At 28.7% G+C, this 13,243-nt stretch overlaps 2 pseudogenes; one reads left to right on the top strand and one right to left on the bottom strand.

The window, feature by feature from the left end:
- The window catches only part of LOC101513024 (disease resistance protein Roq1-like), a 7,559-nt pseudogene extending 5,226 nt beyond the window's left edge, over nucleotides 1–2,333 (bottom strand).
- A 310-nt stretch (nucleotides 2,334–2,643) lies between these two features.
- On the top strand, nucleotides 2,644–13,058 carry LOC140919802 (L-lactate dehydrogenase B-like; annotated as a pseudogene).
- The last annotated feature ends 185 nt before the right edge of the window (nucleotides 13,059–13,243 follow it).

Below are 13,243 nucleotides of genomic sequence, written 5' to 3'. Positions count from 1 at the left end.
TTTTATTGAATCTCAACTTTCGAATCGGTAAATTCTCGGGTGCATGAATTCAATAATTTAAGTTACCGGGTTCCAGCATCCGGAAGCCACAAATACAAAAGCAAGTCAGCCTTTTCGCCAAACACTTCTTCTTCAATACTCAACCTTAAATTCTTCACACATTTTCACGTTTTTAGAGTTCAAAATTCTCATTCTTCTATCCATTGACATCATCAATTGTATTCTTGTTCATTGCAAAGGTAATGTAGCTCTAAAAGCTTTCTCATTGTCATTTTGGTTGTTAAATTTTTTGAAGTTATGTACTGGATTGTTTCAGATTCTAGGATCTGGTAGTTGTTTTTTAAAAAATTAACACTACTGGATTCACACATTCGATAGTGTTTTAAAAAAATATAACACTATCGGATTCACACATCTGGTAGGTGTTAATACAATACATAATTGTTTGTTTTTTGCATGATTGAGTTTTAATTTGTGTTAAATATTTATAGTTAGTTATGGTTGAGCTTGAAGCTAAATTCAAACATTTTCCAGCACCCGATTTGAAACTTGAGCCTGTTGCTGAACCAAAGCCTGAGCTTGAAGAAATACCTAAGCTCATACTTGACTTGAAATAGGAGGAAACATCTGATTTGAAACTAAATATTGCAGAGCCATTGGTGATTGACATCGATGTTGAGATTAACTTCATTACTGATAATACATATAGATGTGAGATGATTTGATTGCTTGAGTTCGTCATCAGGAAACTATGTTAGGATTTTTAGTGGTAATTACAAAATCTGATCATAGTTCAAATAGAAGAAAACAATTTTTTGAATTGAGTTGCGAAAGGAGTGGTGTGTGTTAAAGAACCAATAATAAGTTGAAACACGAAGACACAAGATCTAAGAAATGTGAATTTTCATTCATGTTGTGTGGTTATTTCCTGCGACCAAATAATGAAATCTTAGTGTTGTGTCAAAATCACACATCCATGAGAGGGTAAGATGTGAAATATTAGGTTAAGATGTCATATCAAATTATCTTTCATATATATAAGATAAGATGTGAAATATTAGGTTAAGATGTTTTTAAAGGTATTGTTTGACCTAAATTTCTAAAAGTAATAAAAATATTTAAAAACTATTTTTATTATTTTTCATAAATGTATATCCAATGAAATGGTGTGTTAAGATATAAATATTGCAGGTTCAATATACTTGTATTCATCTGGGAGTACACAATGGTTAATGGTGACAAATATGAAAATGGTGTAGGAAATCGTCTTAAACACCTCTTTGAATCAAAGAAAACATTCATTCCTTTCCAAAGAATATAGGATACTCTTATAAGGCCGCCACAAAGGTTTGTGACCACCTTATTTGTGGCTGCCTAAGGCCGCCACAAATGTCTACTTTGTGGCTGTTTCCCCCCCTTCGTGAGGGCTTTTGACCCTCAACAAATGAGTTGATTTGGGCTCATCAGAGGAAAATAAGGAAAATAATTGTGCCGAAACTGGTATGTTGGTGTGTGGTACAAGTTTTAGAAAGTTTGGTTTTTTAATTATTTGGTCAGGAGTTCAATCCTTAATATAGGTATATTTAAAAATATATGTTAGAAGATTCAATCCTTTAAATAAATTTCAATACTCTAGCGATTAGGTTCTGTGTACGTGTTTTATCCAAATAAAAGTATGTTTGAGTATTTAGAATGAGCAAATATAAGCGTATTAGATATGATATTAATTCGGTTGCTATATAAATTTTTTTGTATTATTTTATGTAACAACAATTTTGTTATTATTCAATATAATTTTATTTTTATTTTTATCTCATCTACGATTTATATTTATATCTAGAATTGTTATAAGACATATATATTGATTAAAAAAACATTTTAATCTTTTCATTTTATGTGAGTCATGTTGAAGGCAATGGTTGATCGGAAAGTTGACTCCACAAATATAATGTTAAGAAGATGGGAGACTGAACAGAAAGAGATGGAACAGTTTCAGAAATTAAAATTGATGAAGATTTGCGAAGCTTGTCAGCTGATATAATTGCTAGAGCTTGTTTTAGGAGCAATTATGTCGAAGGAAAAGAAATATTCACAAAGCTTACAGATCTTAAAAACTCCTCTCCAAGATATATGTCAAGAATTCGGGTTATAGGTATGTGCAAGTTTGTTAATAGCGAGCTTTAAAGCCTGATTTTGTAAGATCTTACATGTTTTTGAGTGAGAACAGTGTTAGAGCGAAGACAAAATTGTTGGAGAACCCATATCTTTGAGCTCGTAGAGGAAAAGTGTGACATCATGGGAGCAGCGCGCCATGTCGCGAAGCTTTGACCCATTTAAGTCGTTTCGACCCAATTGTAAAAAGCATGTTTTGCACCTCTTCACCTTTTTATTATGTTCGTTTTCCATAGAAAAAAGCCATGTGCGTGAGGTTGAAGGCAACAACTTGGGACTCCGTTTTTTTTCAATGATGAATTGGTTTCAACTTTGGAATTTCTAATACTTAAATTAAATGATTCAATTTCATATTTCCTCCTATTTATTCTATAAATTCTTCTCATCTCTACAACTCTTTTCAATCTTATATATAAAACTCTCCTCAATCCTCTTCATTGCAATTGCTCTTGCTGCCTCACGATTACAACCATGTCTACATATGTTCGTGTTGCCTGCAGTTTTGATTCTGTACCTCCCAGAGTACAGAAAAATGTATTAGGAAGCATAACTGATATAGGATGGAAACATGGTGTATTTGTTGATGGAGGAACCAGAAAAATAAAATGTAATTATTGTGGAAAAATATTTATTGGAGGAGTGTACAAACTGAAACATCATTTGAGTGGTACACAGCTCAACGGTATTGCATGTGATGTTGTACCTGATTATGTGAACAAACACATGTTTGAGCTTGTAATATCCTTGAAAGAAAAATCATTGAAGATATCAAAAGAGAATGATACATATAATGAAAAATATTTAAAAACTATTTTTATTATTTTTCATAAATGTATATCCAATGAAATGGTGTGTTAAGATATAAATATTGCAGGTTCAATATACTTGTATTCATCTGGGTATACACAATGGTTAATGGTGACAAATATGAAAATGGTGAAGGAAATCGTCTTAAACACCTCTTTGAATCTAAGAAAACCTTCATTCCTTTCCAAAGAATATAGGATACTCTTATAAGACCACCACAAAAGTTTGTGACCACCATATTTGTGACCACCTTATTTTTTTATTTTCATCTTTTATTATTTATTAAAATATCTATTTTAACTTTTTATCTCTTGAATCTACTATATATATATATTTGTAACACCGTCCAAACTATAAAATTGATCTCCTAAATTTTACGCACAAATAAAAAACAAAAAAGATAAACATAAAAACGAATTGCTCAAACTAAAAAAAACACTAAAAGAAGAGCTTTCATATTGAACGTAAAGTTCACCTTGTTTTTTCCTCTAAAACTTCCACCTAATATGCAAAAAATGAAATTCATTTTCCCAATTTCAAATTATCGTGTTGAAACCTGATTGTGTGAAAAGTTTTTATTTCCGAGCATTGTTTTGGTTGGTTGAATATTATGTAATGTTGTTGAGCATTGTTTTAAAAAAAGTTAATATTTATATATATGAAGAAATGGATAAATATGTGTAAATGATAAATATTAAAACATGTGACAAATATTTATCACTTATAAATATATATATATAAAAAATGGATAAATATGTGTAAATGATAAATATTAAAAACCGTGAAATACATGTATATAATTAACGCATAAAAAATATGAGATAAACATTTGTCACTGATACATAAAAAAATACAAGATAAATATTAAAAAACATGAAATATATACTTGTCATTGATAATTTTTTTTTAAAAAAATATCAAATAAATATTTGTCAATAATAAATATATTTGAAATACTACATAAACACTTATTATTAATACATAAATGAGATTGTTTGTTTGAAGTTTGATACACAAAGGTTGTTTCATTTAGCGTATTTGACATTTGGTTCTTCACATTTTCTTTCAAAAATATTAACTCTTATATACTATAAATTTATTTAACATGGAAAATATGGTGTTCATATGTTTAATATCAAAATGTACATGTCTTTGGTTCTTAATGCTACTTTTATATGAAAATAAGAAATCTACAATTTCATACTTTTGATAGACTTGTATTTTCAAACTTACATGTACTTTTTATTAGATTAATTATTCAATTAATAAAATTTTAATTCTAAATTATTATGCGGTAATGAAGTAATTAAGAATCTTAAAAATATGTCATTCATAATCATCTCTTAATACATAGATATGTTATAATTCGTATATATGAATTTGATTATTCTCTTGAAATCTAATAATTTACTTGTCTCCATTATCTCATCTGAATCCTAAAAGTATGTAAAATTATATCGTTCATAACCATCTCTTAATACTTAAATATATTATATGTATCTATAAATTTTTTATTCTCATATTAGATTCTTATAATAAGTTTGAAAGTTCCGAAACAAACACTCTATAATAATTAGATATGACTATTCTGGAATGTGACATTTAACATACACATATATAAAATTTTTGTCTACCGGTTACTTTTTTTTAGTTTGTTTTTTATGTGAAGCTCCACATTTATTTGACATACACAAAATCAAACCTTGAATGTTATGAAACCCAAAAATCTCAAAATGAATATATTTCTACCGACTTTTTAAATTGTTTCAGATTTTTCTTAATACAACTTTTATAATAACCAATTAAAGAATATAAACATATCACTGCTTATTGTTATCAATTGATTGCTTGCAAAAATTTATTTTACGCCAAATCCATATGATTTTCATCTCAAATTCTTAATTGGGTGGATGGTTATTGACATGATATCGGGGCTTATAATTGTTGTTGTTGAGCGACCATATTTAATGAAATTGAAATTGAAAATCAATAGAAAGATTTTGTTTGTCTTCGAATTTTTTATTAAAAATAAAATAAAAAAGTACAAATCCTCACATTTTCTACAGTGTGAAAATCATACATTGTTTTTCAAACAATAAATTCTCAATATTTGAATTGATAAAAAAAATCTTTGTAAAATTTTTCTTGTAATAATAATAATTATTATATTATTCTATAAAATATTATAATTGTAAAATTATTTTGGACTCAATTTTGTTAATTTTAACACCATATACATACAACTTGTAATAATAAATTATATGTTGTCTTGTTGTTAATTAAACGCTCACTTGTAAAATAAAATTAAAGATAATTCTTCGAGCAATACTTAACAAATTTAAAGTTGTATCATTCTTACAATGTACCATTATGTATCATTGAGGTTAATTTTATTGATTTTACTATAGTTTTTTCTTATTTTATAATGGTTTATTCGTGGTTTAAAAACCATTTAAGGTGACAATGTAAAATCTCATGGATACAAATGTTCAATGACTTTACATGCAAGGATGAAATTCACATGATTAGATATTAATCGTAGTTTAATTATTCATCCTTTTGTGATTTATTGTGTAGTTGAATATAAAGAGAAATTTAATTTTTGATTTTAGGTTATCTTCTTCTTCCTCCATTATAGAGGGGTGGTTTAAGATCATTTTTAGTATATAATCATCCTCCAAATTATTTTTTTTCCTTCATTTTACCTAATTAGGTGGTTTTCACACAAATTTAGTTTTTATTTTATTTTGTTGTTGTTGTGATTTTGTCATCTGAATGGGACGTTTTTTTTATCTTTCCGTCTTGATGTAGTGTTTTTTCGTGTTTTAGTATGGTGTTCGTTATGGTTTAGATTGCTATAATAGCTTTTATCGATTATAAATTCTAATAAATGAATTTGGTGTTGTCAACGTTACATATTTGAAGATATTGGTATTCAAGATACTTGAATTTTGTCATATTTATACTGCTATTTTATGCTATGTAGTCGTTTTACACTATTAACTTGAGTATTGCGAATTTGTTTGCAAATTCATCTAATTTATTTTTAGCAAATTTTAATTTTATAGCATCAACATATTCTATAATTTGAATCTATAAATATAATTTCTTTTTGTAAATAATAATAATAATAGTAATATTAATAATGATAATACATACATACATATAAATGTGAACTATTTTCTATAATATTTTAAAATCTTAAATTCTACCATAATTAAAAATTTATAATTTTAAGAGTTCTATTATGTATAAATAAAAAATTATTTCATTTTTATATATGAATTATAAAACCATATATGTCATGCAAATTTAAAATTCGTTAATGTATGTTTCATTCTTATTAGAACACGATTATGGTGAAAATATAATTTTTTTTGTCTGATATATATATAATATGATATTAAGCATAATGATTCATAATTTGTAATATTATAGTATATTTGTGTAAACTTTGTATAAGTTAAATTATAAAAATGATTGTTAATATATTTTGTTGATAATTGTTTAATGTGTCTATAAATTTTCAATTATGATTCAAGTATTATATCGATATTATAACTTTTGTGACATAAGATGTGTATATTATTATTATATTTCTTACATAAGATGACAATAAGTAAGAAAATCACTTTAAAGATATGTAGTAATTTATCTATATTTTATGCAATCCAATATTTATTTTTAAAACATTTTGCTAAAGTGGATTGCAATTCTATTTATATATTATCTAAGTGATTGACATACTCTATCAGTATGATGTTACTTGACATGATTCTCGTGTGATAGAGAAGATAGTCGAATAATTGTTTACATATTTTTTTTAAAAAAAACTCTTGAATTTATAAATCAATTATCATTCTATATCAAGTGAGATAATCTAGTATGTCAATTATCTAAAACAAAAAACAAACTTTATTTATTAAATAATATAATTTTATTTTCACGAAGATTTATATTGACGATATTATAGTCTTAAGTTATTTATAAATAAAAATTCTAAAAAATACAAGTATAGTATTAGGACTCCTATCAAGTATGATATTGTGTTGTTGAAATACTTATAAAATCTACAATAATAAATTTTACGACTATTTCTTTGATATCTTCAATAATAGTAAACATTGAATTCTCATATAATTCTATTGCACATAACCTGATTCTTAAATGTGTGTGACTGCAATATTTGTAGTATTTGAGTTTTGAGTGAATAATTAAATTTGCTTAATACACGTATTCTTTTAAATATTAGAGATTTAATTTCATTCGTACGATAATTAATGTTTTATATAGTCATCATTTTCTTTGTGTAGAGGTTACTTTGATAAAATATATTTTGAGAATTTTTATTATAATAGGAAATTATATGAATTATTATGTGATTTTTTTTATTCTGTCCTTATTTTTATGTGCATAAAATATGCCTAACTTTGAAATTCAAATATTAAAAAATATGTCAATGATGAATTATTAATATAGTATCAGCTCATCCTTAACTATTAAATTATTAGAGTATTTTGTACACTAGTGAGTTCTAATGAAAATATCATATTAGTTTATATATATGAGATCAATTGTAGCATGAACACAAAAGTATTTATAATGATAAAATATTATCGCTGTAAATTTGTACTGAAAATTAATATCCCATCAATAATGGTTATATCATTAGAGGATAATTTTAAACAAGTTGACTCATAATGAAAATCAGAGTCTTGTTATATATGTTGGATCAATTGGAGTGCATATTATATCATTAGAATATTTTTGAAAAGTAAGTCTCATATAACATACTTTACCAGACCTTGAAAAGTAAGTCTCATACTGTATGATGAGATTTTTATTTTAAAAAATAATCTCAGTAAACATCACAATTTGATACGTTAAAAAATGCACAATAACTCTTTAGGATGCAAAAATATTGTGCTACTCTTTTAATTACAAACTTTTCACATTTTATGAGGTGATAAATATACAAATACATGTGTAATGTTAGTACTTCTATCAGATTTGACATTGTACTGTTAATGTATTTATAGACATGCTATTTTTAGGCATATGTGAATATTTTATGACATTTATAAAATATGAAAATTTATTGGCATAACTGCAAATCAAATACTTATATTTAAGATATTATTAACTCCTATCATTTTGAGTAAAGTCTTTTAGTGTTATGGATTAGTAGGAGATTATTATAACATTTTCAAAGGTTATGACTATTCCAAAGTTATAATTCTTTTATAAAATGAAAATATTTGAGATCTATGATTTGTTTTTTCTATTAGATTCAATTTATGCAACATTAAAACTTATTTATCTTGAATGACAAATAATTTGATCATAGTTGAAATTCTAATGTTAAAATTCATATTCTTTTAGTAATTGATTATTGTCATCCAAGTAAGAGATTATTTGATGAATTATTTAATTAGCTAATTGTAGATTGACAATAAGCAGTTATTAGAGATTATTATTAATTAAATTATAGTTAATTAGTATTAAATGTTGAATTATGTGTTGGACTTTTGTTACTTAATAGACTATGATGGGTTGAACCGTATTGCCAATGTCTCTCTACTTTTAATGGTTTATCTATTTAATCATTATCTCATCAGAGAGTTCCTCAACTACGAAATCCTAATCCTAAAATGTTATAGGAAAATTATGGTAATTCATACTCATCTTCATTCTCTCATCTAAATCTTAAAGATATGTGGTTCATGTTATAACTTTATCAAACAATTTTTCACTGGAAGTAAATTGAATAAGTGAGTTAAAAATTAATTAATTAATTTTATGTCAATTTAACAATATATAACTGAACTTACATATGTTTTATTTTTTAATAAATTGAGTGATATATGTTACATGTAAGTCTAATTTAAATATATTTATGTAAACTCATATAACTTAAATAAACTCATTCTATTTATATTTTTACTACGTCAAAAATAGATAATAATTAAAAAAACAATTAGATGTATTGTTATTTAATTTAATATATAATTTAAAATTTGTGGAATATTAGAAGAAGAAAAAAGCTAAAATAAAAGGATATTTGTGTCGTTAATCAAATCAAATAATATAAAAGCAAGTTATGTCTAAAAAAAGAAAAATAGCATAAAATAAAATATAAACGAAACTATCCAAATTCCGAACTAGGATCTGAAATTGTATGCTTTCAAACAAAACAGTGACGTGATATTGATCATTCATCAAAATTGAAGACTGAAATGTTATTATTTAAAAGAATCATTTTAATTGAACGGTACAACTAATTCACAACTGCTAAATTGGTAGATTTAAAGGCGGAAAGCACACAAACCAACCAGGCGGTTACAGTGTTATTCGGTCCTTTTCTTTTCCAAATCATCCCCTCCATCTCTCTCCAAGCGTCAAACCAAGATCTCCGTCATCGGCGCCGGAAATGTAGGAATTGCCATCGCTCAGACCATCCTCACTCAGGACCTCACCGGCGAGCTCGTCATCGTCGACAACAAACCCGACAAACTCCGCGGCGAGATGGTCGACCTTCAGCGCGCCGCTGCTTTCTCCCCCGCGTTAAGATCAACTCATCCGATGAATACTCCGTTACCGCCGGGTCCGATCTTTGTATCGTTACCGCCGGCGCACGACAGATCGCGGGTGAGTCAAGGCTGAACCTCCTTCAGAGTAACCTCGCTCTATTAAAGGAAATCATACCTGCTCTGGCTCGTTACTCGCCGCATACAGTTCTCCTCATCGTGTCTAACCCTGTCGATGTTCTCACCTACATCGCACGGAAGCTCTCCGGATTCCCATCCATTCGGATCATCGGGTCGGGTACCAACTTGGACTCCTCTCGCTTCAGTTTCCTCATTGGTGATCACCTTGAAATCATCAGGTCATTCTTATTTCAGTTTCGTTAGGTGATTTTTTATTTTGTCGAGGTTGATTTGAAATTAAATAAAATGTAAATTATAAGATTTGAAATTAAATAAAATGTAAATTATAATATTTTTAAAGTTTAGCCGATCTTTTGAAATCACATGGACACTTTGGCTCTATTTTGTAAAATTAAGTTATAAGCTTATAACTGAAAATCTGATATCTGATAGGTGATATTGTCTATCAGCTATATCTGCCATCAGCTATTGGCTATCATAGCTGGTAGCAGCTATCGCCGCCTCATAGCTGATAGCTGGTAGCGGCTATCGCCGCCTCATAGCTGATAGTTGGTAGCGGCTATCGCCGCCTCATAGTTGATAGTTGGTAGCGGCTATCGCCGCCTCATAGCTGATAGTTGGTAGCGGCTATCGCTGCCTCATAGCTGATAGTTGGTAGTGGCTATCGCGCCTATCGCGCCTATCGCCTATCGCCTATCGCCTATCGCCTATCGCCTATCGCCTATCGCCTATCGCCTATCTATCATCGCCTATCATCGCCTATCATCGCCTATTCAGCTATTCAGCTATTCAGCTATCACTTATGGACGTATGTGTGATCATTGAAACACTTTTGTGCTCATTAATTAATCTTTAGAGATATGGGGTACTCTTTTTCCATTTTTTCTTTTGAATCAGTGTCGCTAATCTACGATATTCATATCTTATTATTTTGTTGGTCTTGTTAGGGATGATACTAATGTGGAAAATGGTATTATACTGTTTTAGATTCTTGCCAACGTCAAGCGGAAGGTTATGAGCAAGATCTAGGTTATGAGCAAGATCTCTTGCAAATGGTACTTGATAGTGGAAAGAATTCAATCTTACAAGACAGGTTCATTGTAGATAACTGCAGAACTCTATTCTTTGTTGGACATGAAACTACTGCAAATACAGTGTCGTGGTGCCATTCACCGGCTTATGGTTTGGTTATTGAACCTGGTCAGGGAGTTCTTCTTAATATGGTTAGAATTTAAACAATAATGTAACTAAATGAGACATATACCACTTCTGGATTTTTTTCTATAAAGAAAAATCAATCATATTAATTATGAACAGAGTTAGAGGCTGCCTTACTCCAATATTGTTGTGAATTGGAGAACCAATTTGGATTTTCATTCTTTTTTGCTTTCTCAAATATAAGAGTGTTTCCATCATATTGAATTGTGTAGCAGATTCCTTAAAAATGTGTAACAGATAAATATGAATTGTGTGATTGTTAAAATGGGTTGCAAGTGCCAAGTGGCGTCATTCTCTAACTAAATCTAATAGGTCTGAATATAGTTCTCTAATTCATTATTGAAAAAACATATTGTCAGCAAAACAACTTTCTTGTTATTATTAGTTACATGTGTAAATGCATCTTCTTTAAATCTAAAACTGTGTTTGGCCAAAAGTTTAAGTTTGTGACTAAATGATATCTCCTATTTCTGGTCATCTCCATCGTCGTTGTAAAGCTCCCCACAGTGTGAGAGTCACTCCTCTATACAACCTACTCACCCCTCACATTCTATGACACCGTTTTTCCCTTCATCTTCTTTCTTTTCAAACCCTCATTCATTCTCTGCTATAACACACCAACCTACACAAAACACCACCTACATTGACCTCATCCATTTCTCGCTAATCTCTTTCTGGTTCCTTCGAATTCAATTTTGGTTTCAATTGGCTTTGATCACGACACGGTAATTTGTATTTTACCATCATTCTGTGATGATTTCGTGATTTGGTGATAGAATTGTTTCTCCGCTAATTTAGTGATGCTCATATCTGTTCAAAGAAACAGAATTCCGTTTAATAATCTTGATTCAATTATTGTTATAGCTTTCATTCTTTATTTTGCTTTCAAATTTTAATACATTTAGTCTCAGATTTTAAGTTTGATTATATAGTATTGCAATTCTAAGTAAGTGCCTATTGTTAAATGAGAAAGAAAGGTAGATTTATAGCATTGCTTGCATTATGATTAAATTTATTCTTGCAAATGCTTTATTCTAGCTAGGTGCCGCGTAGGCAATCATTGTCTTATAGAAGGATTCTTGTTTAAGATAAATTTGTTCATTTTGGCTCTTTGATATTGTCATGAAAGCTTTAAACATAGATCTCTCTTGCACTATGAATTCACTTTTGGTAGTTTCAATTTGGATATGATGATTCTTTGGTTTGGTAGTAGAGTTGTTTCTACAGTATTTTTTTTTTTGCTCATACCCGTTCAATGAAACAAAATTCTTTTTCTAGAAGATGTAAGATAGAATTAACACAGGGTGGTGTCTCAGATTTAAAATTTGAGTAGATAGTCTTAGAATTTTGAAGAGTAAAGAGCAATTATTTCATCTTGACTGCATTATTATGAAATATCATTCCCTTTTTTTTTTCCTTGACAGAATGCAAAAATATCCAATCCTCAAGAGGAATCTAAGGTGAATAATTTTTTAAGTAAAATTATTTATCGTTTTCATTTTGGTCCTGCAAAGAAACTTCAAATCACACAATGTTCATCATTTCAAGATGTTGAAGTTGGTTGTAAAGATTCAAAACTAAGCACAACAGCCCAGACGAGGATGATGGAAATGAAAATGGCCCATTAAGGACGAGTCCAACCCAAAGAAGGTGCTAGTGCTACTACTGCAGGGGAAGAGGAAGATACTTCCTCTGAAATCAGAACCTCCAAAATTACATGCATGTAAGAATGAGAATAGATCATGTTACTAATAGCCAAATTCTTGCAAAATGTGCAAGGATTATTGCCTTTGTTTTTTATGAATGACATTGACAATGGCAAAAAAATATGTACTTGACACTGTATAAACTTGCCTTAATATGGGTACAGGAGGAGAAAATCAGTGAGAGGATGAAGATTCTCCAAGATGTTGTACCAAGTTACAATAAGAGGTGCAGGTAAGTTAAATCAGTATTTATGCTTCACTGTAGTTTAATTTTTTTAGTATTTTGCATGAAGGTATGTGGCATATAGGAACAGTTTTTTTAGTATGTTGATCAATGTATAGTAATAATAAAAGTTTTTATTCTTTTGAGAGACAAACGACTTTTATTATATCCTAGTTCTGTCATCGTTAAAATTGCTGTATGATGGAGAAAATAATTTATAGTAAAGAATTATTTGTTTATTTGTCAAAAAAGACAGAAATTTAATTCCTTAGCGCTCCTAATACACACATGTGTACTTCAAGATTTATATTAGATTAATTAAAGGAAATTATTGATGAATTATATTAGGTACTTGATTTGGGCCTAGAACAATAAATGGGCCAAATAGAGAATTGTTTACGATATGCTTATGTAGCAAATTTGTTAGCGGGAGAATGTAGTTATATTAA

Source organism: Cicer arietinum, chromosome 3 (assembly GCF_000331145.2).
Source record: "Cicer arietinum cultivar CDC Frontier isolate Library 1 chromosome 3, Cicar.CDCFrontier_v2.0, whole genome shotgun sequence".
NCBI classification, from domain to species: domain Eukaryota; kingdom Viridiplantae; phylum Streptophyta; class Magnoliopsida; order Fabales; family Fabaceae; genus Cicer; species Cicer arietinum.
This window is presented reverse-complemented; position numbering and strand designations above follow the sequence as displayed.